Source organism: Lissotriton vulgaris, chromosome 6 (genome assembly GCF_964263255.1).
Source record: "Lissotriton vulgaris chromosome 6, aLisVul1.2, whole genome shotgun sequence".
Lineage (NCBI taxonomy): Eukaryota > Metazoa > Chordata > Amphibia > Caudata > Salamandridae > Lissotriton > Lissotriton vulgaris.
In genome coordinates this window covers 574504720-574528686 of record NC_141694.1, presented here as the reverse complement: position 1 = coordinate 574528686, position 23967 = coordinate 574504720, and the positions used below count along the sequence as shown (strand labels likewise).

The following is a 23967-nucleotide window of genomic DNA, read 5'->3' as shown; positions in this document are numbered from 1 at the left end:
GAGGCCAACCGCCCTATGGAAATTAACATGGGGAAAACGCGTTTTGGGACCCCCCTTTTTTCTCGGCCCCCCCTTGAGGAAACCCCCCCCAAATTTTCAGGGGCTGCTCAGAAACAAAATGTAGTATTTTAGGCCTGGTTGAGAACCAGGACACCAGCACGCACTACTCAATTTGCAATTTGGACGTTAGTACATTTATTTAAATTTTCATCAAAAAGTCAACTTAAATCAGCATAACATTTAAATCCATGTTACATTTGTTAAAGCGCATATTAATTTGTCAACATATACATAACTGTCTTCAAGTATATATCATACATCACAATGACAATACATTTGATGTCCACCCAATGCATTTCGGGGCACGAGCCCCTTCGTCAGGGGTCTGTATGTGTAAAAAAGAAGAAAAAAAAGGAATCTTATTACTATTGATGCACTGTCATCAATGAGGATGGATAATTGCGTTGTTTATGTTTCTTACCGCAAACTAGATGGAGTAGTATTGCAAGTTACACTTCTGGTTGAAAGTCGATGTAATCTATGTATAGGGGAGAACTACATGTAAGCATGGTGGGTTGATTTAATCAGTATAATGCATCAAGAAACTCTGAATGAGGATTAGAGTTACCTGTGCGCTTGGGTTGAAAGAGTCTGTGAAGACAACAAAGTAGTGAGAGGCGAGAGGAGTGTAGGCAATTCACATTACATGAGCGTGGAGTTGAATTAGTCATGAAGTTATCAAGTATATATACAACCTCACCTTGTGTATGCTGACTTTAAAACAGGGAGCCTATGTGGAAATAAACAAGATTGCGATCAATGGTCCGTAAATTACAAGAATAGCGGTAAACGAAGACTCCATAAAATATTGGAGTTTACCTGTGAGTCCTACGAGGTACGCATCAGACTCAACAAGTGCTCGAAAAGGTGAAGAGACCTGCCGGTAAAAATAAAGATAGTGTATCTTGAAATACTGGCCGGCGTGCAATATATTCGAATCGCATTGCGATTAGGAAGCTATGTGAAAGGTTCGACGGAAAGCCTTACCGGAGCCGAATGCTTAGAGATCCCGTCTCGGCGTCTTTGCTGGCGTTTGCGTGAAGGCGACTAGTCCTTCTTTTATTCAGAAATTAGGCTTCCGTGTCAAACTCGAAAACGGACTATCGAGGGTTGTTTATCTTGATTGGGATGTTGCGGTTTGCGAGTAGATGTGTGTTTAATGGGGACGCTAAGAGATTAAGGGCTGGCTTAAATATAGCGAGTGAAGGTGGATTCCGTCTATTAGCGTGTGAGGCACCTGTTCTCGACTAGACAAGTGCTCTAGCGCTCGCGTTGGTCGCCATGTTGGAGTGGTGTACTAATAGAGGCAACGTGATATATTTTAATGCATGGGACGCTTGTTGTCGGCTGAGAGGGTTGAATCGAAGCTTTAACATTGTGAAAATTATGCAACAGTATAGTGAAATAAGATTAAATGGAAAGAAAAAAAGGTGAGAAGAATTTGTATGAAAATGAGTTCAATAAAGTTCTGGCAATTCAAAAAAGTCGGTTCTTTCACCTTTAGTGTGTCTACATCATATGTATCTTTGTAAACAATAACTACTCCTGATCTAAGATACAGTGTGAACAACACCTCCTACCTATTTACATTCTAGGGAAAGTGAGCGTTCAACATCTTAATAGACTGGCTTCCTGTATCGAATGGAAGGAATAGTATTATGGAAGCATAATGGTGGCTAGAAAATGATTGTGATGAGGTGACAGATTTATGTTACTGAGGGAAGGTCCATATTTGAAGTGTACTTTGCTGTATGTGATGAATTAGTGTTCTTAATTGATGAGTGGGAGTAATAATGAAGATTACAGAGGTTTGCGGTCATGCATAATTTAAATGCCTATAGGAAACATATTAGATCTAATTTATCATTCAATCCATTCGGGATGAGAGTTTGCAACCATCGAATCCAGAATGTTTCTCTTTGAATTAGAGCTTTAGCATTGTCTATACCCAGCCTTTGGGGAACTATTTCAATAATTTGGAATCTTAGTTGGGCAATGGAATGCCCTGCTTCGATCCAATGTTTTGCCAGAGGTGCAGTCAAATTCCTGTTGCGGATACGGCTTTTATGTTCTGTCAGCCTGATTTTCAATTTTCTGTCTGTTTTGCCGACATATATTAATCCGCACGGACATTTTATGGAGTAAACCACGTGCTCTGAGTTGCAGTTTGTTGTGTGTCTTAGTTGTATCTTTTCGCCCGTACGCGGGTGCAGTAAGATGTCTCCTAGGATGACGTTGTTACAGTTTTTACAGTTGTGGCATTTTTGGGTTCCTTTGTGAGTTTTTTTTAGTATCATATCATCATTGATGGATTTGTTCAATAGTTCTCTGAGGTTCTGCGACCTTTTATATGCAAATAATGGTTTATCTTGGAAAAGTGTTTCAAAATCTTTTTCAGCTGATATGATTTCCCATCTTTTGGAGATAATCCTTTGGATGTCTTTTGATACAGATGAATACTTTGACACAAATACCATTCTTTTATTATCTGTTTTGGTCTTTTTTTGTAGTAAATTTTTCCTGGGTGTACTTTTGACTTTTTCCAAATGACCTTCAAGCAGTTTATCAGGGTATCCCCTATCTAAGTATCTTTGTCTTTGTTGTTCAAGGCATTTCATGCAGTCTGTCTCATTCGATGATATTCTTTTAATTCTCATAAATTGAGAGATTGGAAGATTGTTTATGAGGTTAGTGGGATGAAAGCTCTCATAAAGTAGTGCTGTATTTCTATCCGTTTCTTTCTTGAATAGTTTAGTTTGAATTGACCCATTTTGAAGTTCAACAAGAACGTCCAAGAAGGGGAGTGCTGTATCACTGATGTTGTGAGTGAATTGTATTCGTGGGTTAGCTAAGTTCAGACTCGTGATGTTCCGTAGTAGTTCTGTGGATGAGCGTCTCCATATGATGAATATGTCATCGATATAGCGCTTATAGTAGACTATCCCTGCTTGCCATGTGGGGTCTTCCAATATATAGTCTAGCTCGAATTTCGCCATAAAGATGTTCGCGTAGACGCAGGCTCCTGGAAATCCCATAGCCGTGCCCGTTTGTTGGATGTAGAAACCTTCTTTCCATACAAAATAACTGTTCAGAAGACAGAATTCAAGTAGTTGCAGTATAAGGTATTTCAATTCATCAGGTATCTCTGATCTCAGTAATGCCCATTCCATCGCTTCTAACCCTTGTTTATGGGGAATAGATGTGTAAAGCGAGGTTACATCAATGGAGCACAGTGTCCAATCTTCGTTGTCAACCTTTTTAATTTCTGTTAGACTCCTCAGAAAATCTGATGTATCTTCTATGTATGTGATCCATTTTTGCATAAATGGTTGCATGTGTGCATCTATAAAGATGCCTGGATTTTCGAAGATCGAGGAACAGCCTGACACGATTGGCCTGAAGGGGGGGTTTTCTAAATTCTTGTGAACTTTCGGTAGAAAGTATATTTTTGGTCTTCGTGGATGAGGTTGTTGAAGGTATCGTTTCGTTGAGTTATCGATCCAATTGTATTCCTCCGCTTTATCCAAAATATTGTCAAGATTTTTAGACATGTTCGTATTCGGATCTTGCTCTAGTCTGGTGTATGTTTCGATGTCGTGTACATGTTCATCACCTTTTTAGGTCTCGCCTAGACGAAAGCAAAAGCGAAGCTTTTGCTGTCTATGCGAGACAACTTATGTTGCCACTTTTCTGGGAATATTGTGGACATCAGACTGTTACGAGCTTTTTCTGCTGTAGTCAGGCTGTCACGAGCTTCTCCTTTGGAGATTTGACCTCGTGAGCGCGCCTTGACTGCATCTAATGGGCCGTGCGCTTCCTTTAGTCAGTTTCACTTTGACTTGCACTTTCAAAGTGAAATGAAACAATGTGTCTGGTGGTTGTTCATGTGGAGTGCCTTCTGACCTCGTGAGCGCGCCTTGACTGCATCTAATGTGTGTGGCTTTTTTTTTCAATGTGGCCCGGGCGCTTGCTTCAGTCAGTTTCGCTTTTAAGGTGCAGGCGTCAATGGGTCTGGTACTTGTTTTATTTCCATTTAATGCTCTTTGGAACAACAATTTTATATTACTTGTGTGTATTACCACTGGCCAGAATTTCAAAGACTTATATTCACGCAGGTGAAATAATACTATTGTGATTAGGGCCGATTTTTGGAGTCTGACCGTTCAGAGTGCAGAGTGGAGCTTCAGAGTGGAGCTTCAGAGTGGAGCTTCAGAGTGGAGCTTCAGAGTGGAGCTTCAGAGTGGAGCTTCAGAGTGGAGCTTCAGAGTGGAGCTTCAGAGTGCAGAGTGGAGCTTCAGAGTGCAGAGTGGAGCTTCAGAGTGCAGAGTGGAGCTTCAGAGTGGAGCTTCAGAGTGCAGAGTGGAGCTTCAGAGTGGAGCTTCAGAGTGGAGCTTCAGAGTGGAGCTTCAGAGTGGAGCTACAGAGTGGAGCTTCAGAGTGCAGAGTGGAGCTTCAGAGTGGAGCTTCAGAGTGCAGAGTGGAGCTTCAGAGTGGAGCTTCAGAGTGCAGAGTAGAGCTTCAGAGTGGAGCTTCAGAGTGCAGAGTGGAGCTTCAGAGTGGAGCTTCAGAGTGGAGCTTCAGAGTGGAGCTTCAGAGTGGAGCTTCAGAGTGGAGCTTCAGAGTGGAGCTTCAGAGTGCAGAGTGGAGCTGCAGAGTGGAGCTTCAGAGTGGAGCTTCAGAGTGGAGCTTCAGAGTGGAGCTTCAGAGTGGAGCTACAGAGTGGAGCTTCAGAGTGCAGAGTGGAGCTTCAGAGTGGAGCTTCAGAGTGCAGAGTAGAGCTTCAGAGTGGAGCTTCAGAGTGGAGCTTCAGAGTGCAGAGTGGAGCTTCAGAGTGGAGCTTCAGAGTGGAGCTTCAGAGTGGAGCTTCAGAGTGGAGCTTCAGAGTGGAGCTTCAGAGTGCAGAGTGGAGCTTCAGAGTGGAGCTTCAGAGTGGAGCTTCAGAGTGGAGCTTCAGAGTGGAGCTTCAGAGTGCAGAGTGGAGCTTCAGAGTGGAGCTTCAGAGTGGAGCTTCAGAGTGGAGCTTCAGAGTGCAGAGTGGAGCTTCAGAGTGGAGCTTCAGAGTGGAGCTTCAGAGTGGAGCTTCAGAGTGGAGCTACAGAGTGGAGCTTCAGAGTGCAGAGTGGAGCTTCAGAGTGGAGCTTCAGAGTGCAGAGTGGAGCTTCAGAGTGGAGCTTCAGAGTGCAGAGTAGAGCTTCAGAGTGGAGCTTCAGAGTGGAGCTTCCGAGTGGAGCTTCCGAGTGGAGCTTCAGAGTGCAGAGTGGAGCTTCAGAGTGCAGAGTGGAGCTTCAGAGTGCAGAGTGGAGCTTCAGAGTGGAGCTTCCGAGTGGAGCTTCAGAGTGGAGCTTCAGAGTGGAGCTTCAGAGTGGAGCTTCAGACTGGAGCTTCAGAGTGCAGAGTGGAGCTTCAGAGTGGAGCTTCAGAGTGCAGAGTGGAGCTTCAGAGTGGAGCTTCAGAGTGCAGAGTGGAGCTTCAGAGTAGAGCTTCAGAGTGCAGAGTGGAGCTTCAGAGTGGAGCTTCAGAGTGGAGCTTCAGAGTAGAGCTTCAGAGTGGAGCTTCAGAGTGCAGAGTGGAGCTTCAGAGTGGAGCTTCAGAGTGCAGCTTCAGAGTGCAGCTTCAGAGTGCAGCTTCAGAGTGCAGCTTCAGAGTGCAGCTTCAGAGTGGAGCTTCAGAGTGGAGCTTCAGAGTGGAGCTTCAGAGTGGAGCTTCAGAGTGGAGCTTCAGAGTGGAGCTTCAGAGTGGAGCTTCAGAGTGGAGCTTCAGAGTGGAGCTTCAGAGTGCAGAGTGGAGCTTCAGAGTGGAGCTTCAGAGTGGAGCTTCAGAGTGCAGAGTGGAGCTTCCGAGTGGAGCTTCCGAGTGGAGCTTCAGAGTGGAGCTTCAGAGTGGAGCTTCAGAGTGGAGCTTCAGAGTGGAGCTTCAGAGTGCAGAGTGGAGCTTCAGAGTGGAGCTTCAGAGTGCAGAGTGGAGCTTCAGAGTGGAGCTTCAGAGTGCAGAGTGGAGCTTCAGAGTAGAGCTTCAGAGTGCAGAGTGGAGCTTCAGAGTGGAGCTTGAGAGTGGAGCTTCAGAGTAGAGCTTCAGAGTGGAGCTTCAGAGTGCAGAGTGGAGCTTCAGAGTGGAGCTTCAGAGTGCAGCTTCAGAGTGCAGCTTCAGAGTGCAGCTTCAGAGTGCAGCTTCAGAGTGCAGCTTCAGAGTGGAGCTTCAGAGTGGAGCTTCAGAGTGGAGCTTCAGAGTGGAGCTTCAGAGTGGAGCTTCAGAGTGGAGCTTCAGAGTGCAGAGTGGAGCTTCAGAGTGGAGCTTCAGAGTAGAGCTTCAGAGTGGAGCTTCAGAGTGCAGAGTGGAGCTTCAGAGTGGAGCTTCAGAGTGCAGCTTCAGAGTGCAGCTTCAGAGTGCAGCTTCAGAGTGCAGCTTCAGAGTGCAGCTTCAGAGTGCAGCTTCAGAGTGGAGCTTCAGAGTGGAGCTTCAGAGTGGAGCTTCAGAGTGGAGCTTCAGAGTGGAGCTTCAGAGTGGAGCTTCAGAGTGCAGAGTGGAGCTTCAGAGTGGAGCTTCAGAGTGCAGAGTGGAGCTTCAGAGTGGAGCTTCAGAGTGGAGCTTCAGAGTGGAGCTTCAGAGTGCAGAGTGGAGCTTCCGAGTGGAGCTTCAGAGTGGAGCTTCAGAGTGGAGCTTCAGAGTGGAGCTTCAGAGTGGAGCTTCAGAGTGGAGCTTCAGAATGCAGAGTGGAGCTTCAGAGTGGAGCTTCAGAGTGCAGAGTGGAGCTTCAGAGTGGAGCTTCAGAGTGCAGAGTGGAGCTTCAGAGTAGAGCTTCAGAGTGCAGAGTGGAGCTTCAGAGTGGAGCTTCAGAGTGGAGCTTCAGAGTGGAGCTTCAGAGTAGAGCTTCAGAGTGGAGCTTCAGAGTGCAGAGTGGAGCTTCAGAGTGGAGCTTCAGAGTGCAGCTTCAGAGTGCAGCTTCAGAGTGCAGCTTCAGAGTGGAGCTTCAGAGTGGAGCTTCAGAGTGGAGCTTCAGAGTGGAGCTTCAGAGTGGAGCTTCAGAGTGCAGAGTGGAGCTTCAGAGTGGAGCTTCAGAGTGCAGAGTGGAGCTTCAGAGTGGAGCTTCAGAGTGCAGAGTGGAGCTTCAGAGTGCAGAGTGGAGCTTCAGAGTGGAGCTTCCGAGTGGAGCTTCCGAGTGGAGCTTCAGAGTGCAGAGTGGAGCTTCAGAGTGGAGCTTCAGAGTGCAGAGTGGAGCTTCCGAGTGGAGCTTCCGAGTGGAGCTTCCGAGTGCAGAGTGGAGCTTCCGAGTGGAGCTTCCGAGTGGAGCTTCCGAGTGGAGCTTCAGAGTGGAGCTTCAGAGTGCAGAGTGGAGCTTCAGAGTGGAGCTTCAGAGTGCAGAGTGGAGCTTCAGAGTAGAGCTTCAGAGTGGAGCTTCGGAGTGCAGAGTGGAGCTTCAGAGTAGAGCTTCAGAGTGGAGCTTCAGAGTGCAGAGTGGAGCTTCAGAGTGGAGCTTCAGAGTGCAGAGTGGAGCTTCAGAGTAGAGCTTCAGAGTAGAGCTTCAGAGTGCAGAGTGGAGCTTCAGAGTGGAGCTTCAGAGTGGAGCTTCAGAGTGGAGCTTCAGAGTGGAGCTTCAGAGTGGAGCTTCAGGGTGGAGCTTCAGAGTGGAATTTCAGAGTGCAGAGTGGAGCTTCAGAGTGCAGAGTGGAACTTCAGAGTGGAGCTTCAGAGTGCAGAGTGGAGCTTCCGAGTGGAGCTTCAGAGTGCAGAGTGGAGCTTCCGAGTGGAGCTTCCGAGTGGAGCTTCCGAGTGGAGCTTCCGAGTGGAGCTTCCGAGTGGAGCTTCAGAGTGGAGCTTCAGAGTGGAGCTTCAGAGTGGAGCTTCAGAGTGCAGAGTGGAGCTTCAGAGTGCAGAGTGGAGCTTCAGAGTGGAGCTTCAGAGTGGAGCTTCAGAGTGGAGCTTCAGAGTGGAGCTTCAGAGTGGAGCTTCAGAGTGGAGCTTCAGAGTGGAGCTTCAGAGTGCAGAGTAGAGCTTCAGAGTAGAGCTTCAGAGTGCAGAGTGGAGCTTCAGAGTGGAGCTTCAGAGTGGAGCTTCAGAGTGCAGAGTGGAGCTTCAGAGTGCAGAGTGGAGCTTCAGAGTGCAGAGTGGAGCTTCAGAGTGCAGAGTGGAGCTTCAGAGTTCAGAGTGGAGCTTCAGAGTGCAGAGTGGAGCTTCAGAGTGCAGAGTGGAGCTTCAGAGTGGAGCTTCAGAGTGGAGCTTCAGAGTGGAGCTTCAGAGTGCAGCTTCAGAGTGGAGCTTCAGAGTGCAGCTTCAGAGTGCAGAGTGGAGCTTCAGAGTGCAGAGTGGAGCTTCAGAGTGTGGCTTCAGAGTGCCGAGTGGAGCTTCAGAGTGCAGAGTGGAGCTTCAGAGTGGAGCTTCAGAGTGCAGCTTCAAAGTGCAGCTTCAGAGTGGAGCTTCAGAGTGCAGCTTCAGAGTGGAGCTTCAGAGTGGAGCTTCAGAGTGGAGCTTCAGAGTGGAGCTTCAGAGTGGAGCTTCAGAGTGCAGAGTGGAGCTTCAGAGTGCAGAGTGGAGCTTCAGAGTGCAGAGTGGAGCTTCAGAGTGCAGAGTGGAGCTTCCGAATGCAGAGTGGAGCTTCAGAGTGTCAAGAGCAATGCCAATAGCTCTAACTTTAACAAAGGCAAAACCATTGCATTGTAAATGCTTGTTATTTTACCGAATCACATGCTCATGCTGCTGCCTGGTTTGTCTACATGCACACAGGCAGAATCACTCGGTACAAAATGGCTCCTGTTCACTCGTCAGTACGGTCTTGCGCCGCCCCACCTTCCCCCTGCCAAATACATTCATTCCAAATACTGCTTATTTTCATATCAGACTGACTTCTCACATCTGGGATAGCAGGGGCACCTTCCACAGTGATTAGTGCTTCACAAAAAATAATTCTCGGCTAGCGCTCAGAAGCCTTGAAGCTTTGATTGAATGACACTGCAGTTTGATGCCCCGCTCGTTTTTTGATGCTATGCGTTCCAGACACTGATTTTATTAAGACTCACTTGGAGCTCTAAACTGTCACTTGATCTTTCTTTGGGTCATTTCGTTTGCCCGGAAGGACTAACATATCTGTGAAACCCTCTTCTTTTATAGTTTGAGCATCGTCTTCGTTTAGCAGGATAACATTATACATTTGAAAATACAAATATCCGGGAAGAGCAGAGAGCAAATCTCCGCGATGTTGGGCATTCTCCTATCATAAAGGAAGCGTGTTGGTGGGACCTGTGGCATCTAACGCATCATTTAACCCTATATGCGTGGGCACCTACCACAATAATGTATAGGATGAGTTTGTTCCGTTCCCGTTTTTAATTTGATGTAAAACTCAAATCACTGCACACTCTCTACTACACACTCTCTACTACACACTCTCTACTACAGTCACTACTCTCTACTACACACTCCCTACTACAGTCACTACTCTCTACTACACATTCTGCTACACACTCTCTACTACAGTCACTACTCTCTGCTACGCACTCTACTCTCTACTACACTCTACTACACACTCTCTACTACACACTCTACTACACACTCTCTACTACAGTCACTACTCTCTGCTACGCACTCTACTCTCTACTACACACTCTACTACACACTCTCTACTACACACTCTACTACACACTCTCTACTACACACTCTCTACTACAGTCGCTACTCTCTACTACACACTGTACTACACACTCTACTACAGTCACTACTCTCTACTACACACTACTACACACTCTCTACTACAGTCACTACTCTCTACTACACACTCACTACACACTCACTACTACAGCCACTACTCTCTTCGACACACTCTATACTAGACACTCTCTACTACACACTATCTACTACAGTCACTACTCTCTACTACACACTGTACTTCACACTCTACTACAGTCACTACTCTCTACTACACACTACTACACACTCTCTACTACAGTCACTACTCTCTACTACACACTCTACTACACACTCACTACACACTCACTACTACAGCCACTACTCTCTTCGACACACTCTATACTAGACACTCTCTACTACACACTATCTACTACAGTCACTACTTACTACACTCTCTACTACACTCTCTACTACACACTCTACTACACACTCTACTACACACTCTACTACACACTCTACTACACACTCTACTACACACTCTACATTACACACTCTACATTACACACTCTACATTACACACTCTACATTACACACTCTCTACTACACACTCTACTACACACTCTCTACTACACACTCTCTACTACACACTCTCTACTACACACTCTACACTACACACTCTACTACACTCTACTACACACTCTGCTACACACACGCTCTACTACACACTCTACTACACACCCTCTACTACTCTCTACTACTCTACTACACATTCTCTACTACTCTACTACACACTCACTACTTTCTACTACACTCTACTACAGACTCTCCACTCTCTACTCCACACTCTCTACTTCAATCTCTCTACCTCAATCTCTCTACCTCAATCTCTCTAATTCAATCTCTCTACCTCAATCTCTCTACTTCAATCTCTCTACTTCAATCTCTCTACTTCAATCTCTCTACTTCACATTCTGTATTACACACTCTCTACTACACACTCACTACTCTCTAGTACACACTCTCTACTACACACTCTACTACACTCCCTACTACACATTCGCCTACACACTCTACTACACACTCTACTACACACTCACCACTCTACTACACACTCACCACTCTACTACACACTCACTAGTCTCTACTGCTCACTCTCTACTACACACTCTCTACTACACACTCTCTACTACACACTCTCTACTACACACTCACTACTCTCTACTACACACTCACTACTCTCTACTACACACTCACTACTCTCTACTACAAACTCTACTACTCACTTACTACTGTCTACTCACTCTCTACTACTCACTACTACTCTCTCTACTACTCACTACTACTCTCTCTACTACTCACTCTCTACTACTCACTCTCTACTGCTCATGACAACGCCATTTATTTATCTGTTTCCAAAACCAACACATAAATAAAACATTTGTCATTTACAATGCCAAAAGCGCTAACTTTTGCAAAGGCGAGACCGTTGCATTGTAAATGCTTGTTGTGTGTAGAAAGTGGAATCCATTAGGACTAGTGCGCCACCTTTATCAGCTCTTTGGAATGTCAGATCTTTATTGTTGGCTAATCTTTGGAGAGCACTGTATTCTGCTCTAGTGAGGTTTCTACTTTTCCTTTTGAATTGGATCTTGTTCATGTCCGCTTTCACTAGAGTTTCGAATGTGTCGAGAGTTTTGTGAGATGTAGGTGGCATGAAATTACTCTTAGGTTTGAATCGTCTGTCTGTTTCCATACTATCCGTTGCTGGGTTTAAGACTGCGAAAAAATATTTCAGCCTTAGAATTCTCATAAATTTGAAGAGTGCTACTTCCATTTCCAGGGCATTCGTGTGATACGTGGTTACAAATGATGTGCCTTTGTTCAGTATCTTTTTTTCGAAATCGGAGAGAGTATAGTGTGAAATATTTATTATGAGATCTTGGTCTGGCTTCTCAGTCCTGTTTTCTTCAGTAACTCTCTGTCCTTCTCCCGTTGTTTTTCTCTTTCCCTGTCCTCTTCGCGATTTTTTTCTCCAGTTGTTATTGTGAGGACTTCTGGGGGTTTGCTTGGTGGTGGGTCCGTTGCTAAAAAAGGAGTCGACGGTGGTCCAGTAGCAGCACTGTTTGAATCAGAAGATTGCAATGTAGGTTTTTGTACTTGTGTGGTTGTTATTGGTTGCCTTCTTGTACTCACTTCGCTGTCTGAGACTACGCTCTCATCCGAGGAGGTTGGTTGTTGTCTTGTGTTGCTATTGAATCGTCGTTTTGCGTACACTTCCGCCCATGTGTAGGCCTCATTTAATTTATAGTCGATAGTGTCACGTTTGAATTTACGTAACTTTACTTCTTCTAGTTCTTTGCCATATTTATCCAATCGTGTGTTGATATCTTCTAGGGTCCTGCCCCATACATCATCTTCAATTCTTTCTGATAAGTCACGTTTGAGGTTGTGTATTTCCTCTTCTAGGTCTGCTATCGTCTTTGCAAGTTCTTCGACTAGTAAAAGTATTAGATCAAGAGAGCACTTGTTTAAAATTTCGAACCATTTCTCCATGAACTTGGGGTTGTTATTCAATCTGTATAGCATAGGTCTTATTGCTAGTCTGAGTCCTCTGGGTATGCGCTTAACTCGGTGGTATTGAATAAGCGTTGTGGCGTGTAGACGTTGGTTTAACTCACGCCTAGTTAGGTATTCTAATTGCTTCAGTTGTTGTGTGATTGTTCCTCCTTGTGCATCAAAGGTTTTGGATTCCTTTATCAGTTTGTAGATTTGATTAGCATCTTCGGCAGTATATACTTTGGTGTTGGCCCTGTTGTCCGTGATGGCCGCGATTGATTCGAACGACATTTTTTTGTTGTTTGGTGCTAGTACCCTATGGTTGCAGTAAAGTGTATCATGAATTTGGAAGGGCAGCTGCACTCTTTTGAGTCAGTTTAAGAGCGTTAATTCGGTATGTGTGCTGTGCTGGTATGTAGCCTGCAAACTATGACGTGAAGTATTTTAGGCCTGGTTGAGAACCACGACACCAGCACGCACTACTCAATTTGCAATTTGGACGTTAGTACATTTATTTAAATTTTCATCAAAAAGTCAACTTAAATGAGCATAACATTTAAATCCATGTTACATTTGTTAAAGCGCATATTAATTTGTCAACATATACATAACTGTCTTCAAGTATATATCATACATCACAATGACAATACATTTGATGTCCACCCAATGCATTTCGGGGCACGAGCCCCTTCGTCAGGGGTCTGTATGTGTAAAAAAGAAGAAAAAGGAATCTTATTACTATTGATGCACTGTCATCAATGAGGATGGATAATTGCGTTGTTTATGTTTCTTACCGCAAACTAGATGGAGTAGTATTGCAAGTTACACTTCTGGTTGAAAGTCGATGTAATCTATGTATAGGGGAGAACTACATGTAAGCATGGTGGGTTGATTTAATCAGTATAATGCATCAAGAAACTCTGAATGAGGATTAGAGTTACCTGTGCGCTTGGGTTGAAAGAGTCTGTGAAGACAACAAAGTAGTGAGAGGCGAGATTAGGGGTGAGAGGAGTGTAGGCAATTCACATTACATGAGCGTGGAGTTGAATTAGTCATGAAGTTATCAAGTATATATACAACCTCACCTTGTGTATGCTGACTTTAAAACAGGGAGCCTATGTGGAAATAAACAAGATTGCGATCAATGGTCCGTAAATTACAAGAATAGCGGTAAACGAGGACTCCATAAAATATTGGAGTTTACCTGTGAGTCCTACGAGGTACGCATCAGACTCAACAAGTGCTCGAAAAGGTGAAGAGACCTGCCGGGAAAAATAAAGATAGTGTATCTTGAAATACTGGCCGGCGTGCAATATATTCGAATCGCATTGCGATTAGGAAGCTATGTGAAAGGTTCGACGGAAAGCCTTACCGGAGCCGAATGCTTAGAGATCCCGTCTCGGCGTCTTTGCTGGCGTTTGCGTGAAGGCGACTAGTCCTTCTTTTATTCAGAAATTAGGCTTCCGTGTCAAACTCGAAAACGGACTATCGAGGGTTGTTTATCTTGATTGGGATGTTGCGGTTTGCGAGTAGATGTGTGTTTAATGGGGACGCTAAGAGATTAAGGGCTGGCTTAAATATAGCGAGTGAAGGTGGATTCCGTCTATTAGCGTGTGAGGCACCTGTTCTCGACTAGACAAGTGCTCTAGCGCTCGCGTTGGTCGCCATGTTGGAGTCTTAAACCCAGCAACGGATAGTATGGAAACAGACAGACGATTCAAACCTAAGAGTAACTTCATGCCACTTACATCTCACAAAACTCTCGACACATTCGAAACTCTAGTGAAAGCGGACATGAACAAGATCCAATTCAAAAGGAAAAGTAGAAACCTCACTAGAGCGGAATACAGTGCTCTCCAAAGATTAGCCAACAATAAAGATCTGACATTCCAAAGAGCTGATAAAGGTGGCGCACTAGTCCTAATGGATTCCACTTTCTACACACAGGAGACATCTTACTGCACCCGCGTACGGGCGAAAAGATACAACTAAGACACACAACAAACTGCAACTCAGAGCACGTGGTTTACTCCATAAAATGTCCGTGCGGATTAATATATGTCGGCAAAACAGACAGAAAATTGAAAATCAGGCTGACAGAACATAAAAGCCGTATCCGCAACAGGAATTTGACTGCACCTCTGGCAAAACATTGGATCGAAGCAGGGCATTCCATTGCCCAACTAAGATTCCAAATTATTGAAATAGTTCCCCAAAGGCTGGGTATAGACAATGCTAAAGCTCTAATTCAAAGAGAAACATTCTGGATTCGACGGTTGCAAACTCTCATCCCGAATGGATTGAATGATAAATTAGATCTAATATGTTTCCTATAGGCATTTAAATTTTGCATGACCGCAAACCTCTGTAATCTTCATTATTACTCCCACTCATCAATTAAGAACACTAATTCATCACATACAGCAAAGTACACTTCAAATATGGACCTTCCCTCAGTAACATAAATCTGTCACCTCATCACAATCATTTTCTAGCCACCATTATGCTTCCATAATACTATTCCTTCCATTCGATACAGGAAGCCAGTCTATTAAGATGTTGAACGCTCACTTTCCCTAGAATGTAAATAGGTAGGAGGTGTTGTTCACACTGTATCTTAGATCAGGAGTAGTTATTGTTTACAAAGATACATATGATGTAGACACACTAAAGGTGAAAGAACCGACTTTTTTGAATTGCCATAACTTTATTGAACTCATTTTCATACAAATTCTTCTCACCTTTTTTTCTTTCCATTTAATCTTATTTCACTATACTGTTGCATAATTTTCACAATGTTAAAGCTTCGATTCAACCCTCTCAGCCGACAATAAGCGTCCCATGCATTAAAATATATCACGTTGCCTCTATTAGTACACCACTCCAACATGGCGACCAACGCGAGCGCTAGAGCACTTGTCTAGTCGAGAACAGGTGCCTCACACGCTAATAGACGGAATCCACCTTCACTCGCTATATTTAAGCCAGCCCTTAATCTCTTAGCGTCCCCATTAAACACACATCTACTCGCAAACCGCAACATCCCAATCAAGATAAACAACCCTCGATAGTCCGTTTTCGAGTTTGACACGGAAGCCTAATTTCTGAATAAAAGAAGGACTAGTCGCCTTCGCGCAAACGCCAGCAAAGACGCCGAGACGGGATCTCTAAGCATTCGGCTCCGGTAAGGCTTTCCGTCGAACCTTTCACATAGCTTCCTAATCGCAATGCGATTCGAATATATTGCACGCCGGCCAGTATTTCAAGATACACTATCTTTATTTTTCCCGGCAGGTCTCTTCACCTTTTCGAGCACTTGTTGAGTCTGATGCGTACCTCGTAGGACTCACAGGTAAACTCCAATATTTTATAGAGTCCTCGTTTACCGCTATTCTTGTAATTTACGGACCATTGATCGCAATCTTGTTTATTTCCACATAGGCTCCCTGTTTTAAAGTCAGCATACACAAGGTGAGGTTGTATATATACTTGATAACTTCATGACTAATTCAACTCCACGCTCATGTAATGTGAATTGCCTACACTCCTCTCACCCCTAATCTCGCCTCTCACTACTTTGTTGTCTTCACAGACTCTTTCAACCCAAGCGCACAGGTAACTCTAATCCTCATTCAGAGTTTCTTGATGCATTATACTGATTAAATCAACCCACCATGCTTACATGTAGTTCTCCCCTATACATAGATTACATCGACTTTCAACCAGAAGTGTAACTTGCAATACTACTCCATCTAGTTTGCAGTAAGAAACATAAACAACGCAATTATCCATCCTCATTGATGACAGTGCATCAATAGTAATAAGATTCCTTTTTCTTCTTTTTTACACATACAGACCCCTGACGAAGGGGCTCGTGCCCCGAAATGCATTGGGTGGACATCAAATGTATTGTCATTGTGATGTATGATATATACTTGAAGACAGTTATGTATATGTTGACAAATTAATATGCGCTTTAACAAATGTAACATGGATTTAAATGTTATGCTGATTTAAGTTGACTTTTTGATGAAAATTTAAATAAATGTACTAACGTCCAAATTGCAAATTGAGTAGTGCGTGCTGGTGTCCTGGTTCTCAACCAGGCCTAAAATACTTCACATGTCATAGTTTGCAGGCTACATACCAGCACAGCACACATACCGAATTAACGCTCTTAAACTGACTCAAAAGAGTGCAGCTGCCCTTCCAAATTCAGAAACAAAATGTGCCATTTTCCTGAAAATTTCAGCCGATTCCGTCCACAAACCCCAAAGTTATTAGACATAGAATTTTCAAAAATCCCATAGGGAAAAATCCTAACTATATATACCTACTGGCGACCGCCTTAACATGCATGAGGAGCTGTCAGTTCATTTAGGATGATTGGCTGGGCATTGACTTTCTGTATGACCTGTATTACATTTAACTGTTGATATCCTTAGACTGTATCTTTCCTTATCCCCCATCTTTATTCATCCATGTTTTATTGGAACCATGATTAGTCAGTATGAACTCTGGTGATATTGCATTTTTATATATTCATTTTAATTTACTTTTTTGTACTGATGGCATTTGGATGAATTTTTGTTACTCATGCTTAACTTGAAGAATCAACATGCATTTGCCCATCCAGGGCGAGATAGAGTTGTGGTGTGGTTCCATATTTATCTGTGTATTCATTTAGGCTATATGCACTTTAATATATAAGCATGGGGCACTCACATGTGGCGGCATACCTCCGCGATAGTTCCCCACCTTTGCATTATTACTATCTAGTATTATGAATTTCATGTTTGGTTCCACACGCACGCCCATCCAGGGCTAGATTAGCCTCAATACAATGTGTGCGACTGTGTTTACTCTATTTTGAGTTAGATTGCTATTTTCAATTGCATTTCTTGATTTATGTATTTTACATATTTACATGCGGATATACCTATGTTGAAATGTTATTCAACTTGCTTGCATGTAGACGCTGTGTATCGTAGACCGTTCCATGATGGCGGCCATGTATGTATTGCACAGTCCTACCTTGCTTTCCTTTAAGTTGCATGACGTCTTTTTAAACTGACGGGCGCCTCAGTTCTTTGCACAACTTGACGAAGCCCCAAGGCGAAACGCATTGTTGCTGTTGGTTCTTGCAATAAAATCTTTGTGGAACCTCCCCTGTGTGTGCTACTTTCCTAAAGGACCGACGATCCTGGGATGTTTGGAGCGTAATTTGAATACACGGGTACACCCCCGTTTTGTGTGCACCCACTCGTGTGTGCAGCCGGTTGGTGTCTAGAAGCTGTTTGGATTTGTTACCAGCTGCACCGAGTTTGCCCTATGAGCCACGCATTGCCGAGTATCCGGAATTACTGCCATTGATTCATACAAACTTCTGCATCTTGGCAGCCCATTGGTTCCGGGTAAGGCGCAGTGTGCGCATCAAAGACTTACTTAGACTTTTCCACGCTGTGGGCATTTAACTCAGAGTGAAGGGGATTATACAGCGCAATTTTGGTGGTAGTCGCGGCTGCACTACCGTTTATCATGTTTTGCGAGGCAGAGAGAAGAGAGGCTGAACAAGGAATGTTCAAAAATAAGAAAAAATCAGATGGCACACAAAAGGCTGGTGCAAGTCAAGCCAACTGGGCCAATATGTCTCTACAAACCAAACTGGTCTCACTGGAGCGTTTGTATGAACGCGAGATCAGAAAATGGTGGGAGGCAACATCATTACAAAATTACATTGATGTCGATCGTGTCCCCAGAGGCTTGAGGATATACACCATCCCAGCGTACGAGAACCCAGACCCGAAGTTGTTAGATGCATGGGCAGAACATACTGCTGCATCGTGTAAAGGGAGTCTGAAAATATTAGTACGCTTTGCCTGGAGTGATAGAGATAAGGCTTTGGTACAGATCAAAGAACTCGAGGATGAATTATTAAAGGAGGAAGACAAGGTGACCCTGCGGGAAAAACGAGAACTAATCAAAAAGCGTTTGAAAAAATATGAACAAAAAATCAAACAACGAAAAGAAGAAAAATTTGAAAGGGACGAAAATGATTATCGAATGGGAAGAGTACTGACCTTCGCAAAAAAGTATGATAACACCAGAAGGCAACTAAGAAAAAAGATGAGTGGGCCAACAACTGTTGAACCGGCTACCTCAGAGTCTGATGCCAATCCTGATGATGTAATCAGTGAAGATGGCAGCGAAGACGCTTCTTCTTTTCACGTGGAATATCAAGTCATGCGCAACAATCAACTAGAGGGAGGCTGGGGAAAGCCTCCGGACAATCAAGCGGCAAGAGGAAGACGCGGCGGGGGGGGCCGCTGGAAGAAATCCACTAGGCTCTCCACCTGTGACACGCAGCATGAAAAAGTTCTACAAAAAGAAGAACTGAGACATAACCAACACCCCATAGATCCCAACGATAATCTTACCATCATTAATCTGACGGATAAAGTGTTAACGAATGAGGAAAATTCGACACTTAAACTGGGCTTATCCTTTTGTCCGCGCAGGAATTTTGAATTTGCGCAGACACGAATTGACGTTTTCAAATTTGTCAGAAAATTGAAACTACACACATTTTTCAAACTTAAACCACCTGGTGAGCACAATGTGGCCAGCAAAGATTTGGACTGCACAGAACTCAGATGCAGCGAGCTGGGAGGCCTGAGAGCAATAGAAGGTCTCCACCTGGAAATCAATACAGAAGGTGATGGTGAGGTAACCAATACCCAAATGCTAGATAATTGGGAGGTGCAACAAAAAGGCGGGGCCAGTGATTTCAAACCGGCCTCCACATTTATGCCAATAATGGGCACTGATGCCATTGATACTTTTTCCGACGCTGTAGTGAGGGATCTCACTTGATTACGGATCACAAGTAAACATGTGCCTAAAAAAGACAACTTCACCAAAACCCAACAACTTGCATTGACTACCCTTTGTGAGGATTCAGGCCTGGTATGTAAGCCCTCCGATAAAGGGGGAAATATTGTTCTTCTCACAGCCACCCAATATGAAACGGAGGCTGTCGCCTATTGGGAGATGTCAATACTTATATGACTGTGAATGAAAGAACATACAATCAGAGTGTGGTTGACTATCACGACATGATATCTAAATGGTACAACATCAACATGTTAAACACAGATGAATATCTGTTTCTACGTTGTTTGAGTCCAGTGATCCCCACTTTTTACTACCTACCTAAGGTTCATAAAGATTTACTGAATCCTCCAGGCAGGCCCATTGTAGCTTCCAATGGGAGTTTGACAGAAAATCTTTCTATTTATGTGGACTCGTTTTTGTCTCCTTTGGTGATGTCCCTGAAATCTTATTTAAGAGACACTAAACACTTTCTGAACTGCATTGACGAAGTGGTGTGGAAAGACACATATTGTATGCTGGTGCTTGACATCACCAGTCTATACACGTGTATAGCACATGGCGATGGACTAAAAGCTATGGCCAGTTTCTTGGAAAAACGTCCTTTAAGATTTTATGAGCACAACAAAATGTTGATGGAATTCATGATGTTCAGCCTGAATAAATCCAGGGCTAGATTAGCCTCAATACAATGTGTGCGACTGTGTTTACTTTATTTTGAGTTAGATTGCTATTTTCAATTGCATTTCTTGATTTATGTATTTTACATATTTACATGCGGATATACCTATGTTGAAATGTTATTCAACTTGCTTGCATGTAGACGCTGTGTATTGTATTTTTATTTGGCAAGCAACTGTACAAACAGATGTCCGGAGTCGCGATGGGTGCCTGCTCTGCCCCCAGCTTTGCGAATCTTTTCGTGGGTTGGTGGGAGGAGCAGGCAGCCTGGAGTGACAAATATCAAGAATGGGACAGCCGGATAATAGGGTGGTATCGTTACATAGACGATCTTTTCATCATTTTAGAATGCCCTATAGAAACAGCCAACAATTTTGTAGAAGCTCTGAATGACAATGAGATCAATTTAAAATTTTCCGGTCAAATCAGCCAGACTTCGGTTAATTATCTTGACCTGACTGTCTACATTGACAGTTTTGGTAAAATGCAGACGAAATTGTTTAGGAAAGAGACGGCGGGCAACTCCACGCTCTTTGCTACCAGTAGTCACCCCCGTCAATTAGTTGATAGCATCCCTTATGGGGAGTTATTAAGAATAAGAAGGAATAACTCCAATGACGGGGACTTTCAGAAAGCGGCTCATGCCAGCATGCAAAGGTTCAGAATAAGGGGCTATAGTGACAGTGTACTATCTAAGGCCTATGAGAGAGCTATGAAGATGAGAAGAATTGAGCTACTTAAATCTAAAAAGATCGTTAAATCGAACAGTGGCAGCTTTCGCCTCATCACTACTTTCTCTCACAATGCCAGTCAAATTAAGAAAATACTTAAAAAGAATTGGAACATTTTATTGTCTGATAACACTATCAAGGCAGACTTACCTCCGAACCCCGTTGTAACCTTTAGAAAGGCTAGATCATTAAGGGATCACTTAGTCTCCAGTCACTACTCTGCCCCTGAAAAGACCCCTAATTTGCCTGTACTAAATGGTTTTTATCCTTGCGGTCGCTGCAAGGCCTGCAAATATAGTAAGCGGACGCTTACTTATAAGATACCAGGCGTTGCCAATCCTAAAAGAATTATGAAATTTCTGACATGCTCCACACCCTATGCTATTTACTGCCTCTCATGCCCTTGCGGCCTGAACTACATTGGCAGCACTACCAACGCAGTGAAGCTTAGAGTTTTGGAGCATATGCGTGCGATTGCCAAAAAGGATGATGCCTACCCAGTAGCGAGGCATTTCGCTAAAATGCATAAAAGCAACAGGGACCTGTTGGCATATATTTGCATAGATAGTGTACCAGCAAGTATTAGAGGGGGTGATCGTCTACTCAAGCTTAGACGACTAGAATCGAGATATATAATTGATTTACAGAGTAAGCACCCTAATGGCCTTAACATGCATGAGGAGCTGTCAGTTCATTTAGGCTGATTGGCTGGGCATTGACTTTCTGTATGACCTGTATTACATTTAACTGTTGATATCCTTAAACTGTATCTTTCCTTAACCCCCATCTTTATTCCTCCATGTTTTATTGGAACCATGATTAGTCAGTATGAACTCTGGTGATATTGCATATTTATATATTCATTTTAATTGACTTTTTTGTACTGATGGCATTTGGATGAATTTTTGTTACTCATGCTTAACTTGAAGAATCAACATGCATTTGCCCATCCAGGGCGAGATAGAGTTGTGGTGTGGTTCCATATTTATCTGTGTATTCATTTAGGCTATATGCAGTTTAATATATAAGCATGGGGCACTCACATGTGGCGGCATACCACCGCGATAGTTCCCCACCTTTGCATTATTACTATCTAGTATTATGAATTTCATGTTTGGTTCCACACGCACGCCCATCCAGGGCTAGATTAGCCTCAATACAATGTGTGCGACTGTGTTTACTTTATTTTGAGTTAGATTGCTATTTTCAATTGCATTTCTTGATTTATGTATTTTACATATTTACATGCGGATATACCTATGTTGAAATGTTATTCAACTTGCTTGCATGTAGACGCTGTGTATCGTAGACCGTTTCATGATGGCAGCCATGTATGTATTGCACAGTCCTACCTTGCTTTCCTTTAAGTTGCATGACGTCTTTTTAAACTGACGGGCGCCTCAGTTCTTTGCACAACTTGACGAAGCCCCAAGGCGAAACGCGTCGTTGCTGTTGGTTCTTGCAATAAAATCTTTGTGGAACCTCCCCTGTGTGTGCTACTTTCCTGAAGGACCGACGATCCTGGGATGTTTGGAGCGTAATATATATATATATATATATATATATATATATATATATATATATATATATATATATATCAGTGCTTCCATGGGTGTTATTGCAGCGCAATGCCTTGTGTGGTAGTGCTTGTGTGGTAAAGGCATGTGATGTATCGTCGGATATTAATTTGAGATGCATGCACTTTAGATAACTCACCATCTCCAACCTCTCTTCCCAACCAGCATGGGGGAGAAGCTGTTAGTGCAATATGGATACGTTTATGGACCTTGGGGCCAGGCACGTATGCAGATCTCTCCCTGCATTTGGCTGCCAGAGGCCGAGGCAGATAACAGATTCCCCAGTACCATGCCCAAAAGTGCAAAGAGGATGCTGGGGCAGCAGTTAAACACCTCTCCATTTGAAAAATATGACCTCCCCTCTTCATTGGACTAGTGGGAAAGGGGCAGTCAAGGAAAACCTTTTTAGGGAAGGTGGGGTGGAATAAATATACCCCATGCCCATGGGCTAGGTGAGAGGGGAGCGAGAGAAACTACCACTAAGTTTTTAAACCAACTCCCACCCTTGAGCATGATAGGGGTAATATACTAATGGAGAAGCTTAAGGGCTCCAAATATCCTACACTACTTAGGGGGGGAGGGGGTTGAACAAAGACATCTCCTGCATTTGGCCATGGTGCGGATATTTAACCTCTACTCTTGTGCATGGCAAGGGAGGAATTCAATACGACCGCCATGCCCTCGGCCATGATGAGGGAAATAAATATACATTGGGGGGAAGGGAGTCACAGCTCTAAATGCCTTGGTTGGAAAAGCTGTAAATGCTGAGCAAAGAAAAAATTCCACCATCACTCTTAGCCAAGGCAGAGAAGGCAAACTCCTCCACCCCTTTCTTTATTTCGGACTGGGTTGGGGGAAAAGTGGGTCAAGAATTAACTAAGACCCCCATCCTTGATGAAAAACACGAATTTCCTGAAACAGCTTATGTTGTCCAATGGAAACTTTAGCTACCGCTCCCATCATCCTTAGTCTGAATTTCAGCATTCCAAGGCACTGTTTCGGACATCAAACATGTTTTCACTAAAATACCACATTCCATTCCTAAGGAAAAGACATGCATATCCAAATTTAAGTGGACGAAAAACTTACATAGCACAACCAGGAACACCCCATTCTACACCCATAAAATGAATGTGTCTTAATGTCTAAGGGGCGTTTAGTCACTATTGTTGGTCCTGATGAAGTGTAGCCTGATCCCTGGGCTCTATAGGCACAAAACATGTTGACCTCACCCCGTTAACCACTATCTTGGTACATTGTAACCTCACAATAGCACCACTGTTTTTACTTAGCCCTGTTACCCTTCCACTATTAAACTTGTTCTAGGAATAACAGAAGCTATTTTAAATAACCTTCACTTCACACTCATCACTTTTTCATATATCCCTCCTTCATGGATTCACCTTGACAGTGTTACCAGATCGAAAGATCTCCGATAAAGAGCCCCTCGACCCGTCAGGTATTGCAGTGCCAGCCAGACGAGGAGCACCCAATGATGAAGCATGACACCCTAACAGGTGTGTGAGTGCACCAAGATCTGAGTTTCAGGTCTCCCTGTGACAGCAACATTAGCCACGTGGCCCCACTCCTGCTGACCATCTGGCCAACGAGGAACTGCTCCTACCAATGTGTACTATTAATGTATGGATACACATTTATGACAATAAACAAGAAACCAAACACTGCTGTCCTTAATGTCACTCTTCCCACACCGTTAATAACCTAACACACAACTAAAACAATTCATCACAAAAACCTAGAAATGTATCCACATAATTATTCAGGCTATTCACATCACCTATACACCTTTCACAAGTTATAGTGTTGGTGCGAGGTAAGGTTGACTGAGGAAG

The 23967-nt window shown here is 43.7% G+C and overlaps 1 protein-coding gene across 1 annotated transcript in view; it reads left to right on the top strand.

Moving 5' to 3' along the window:
- CEP162 (centrosomal protein 162) overlaps positions 1-23967 on the top strand; it is a 635242-nt gene that overhangs the window by 490478 nt on the left and 120797 nt on the right. The gene's annotated exons all lie outside the window — the stretch shown is intronic.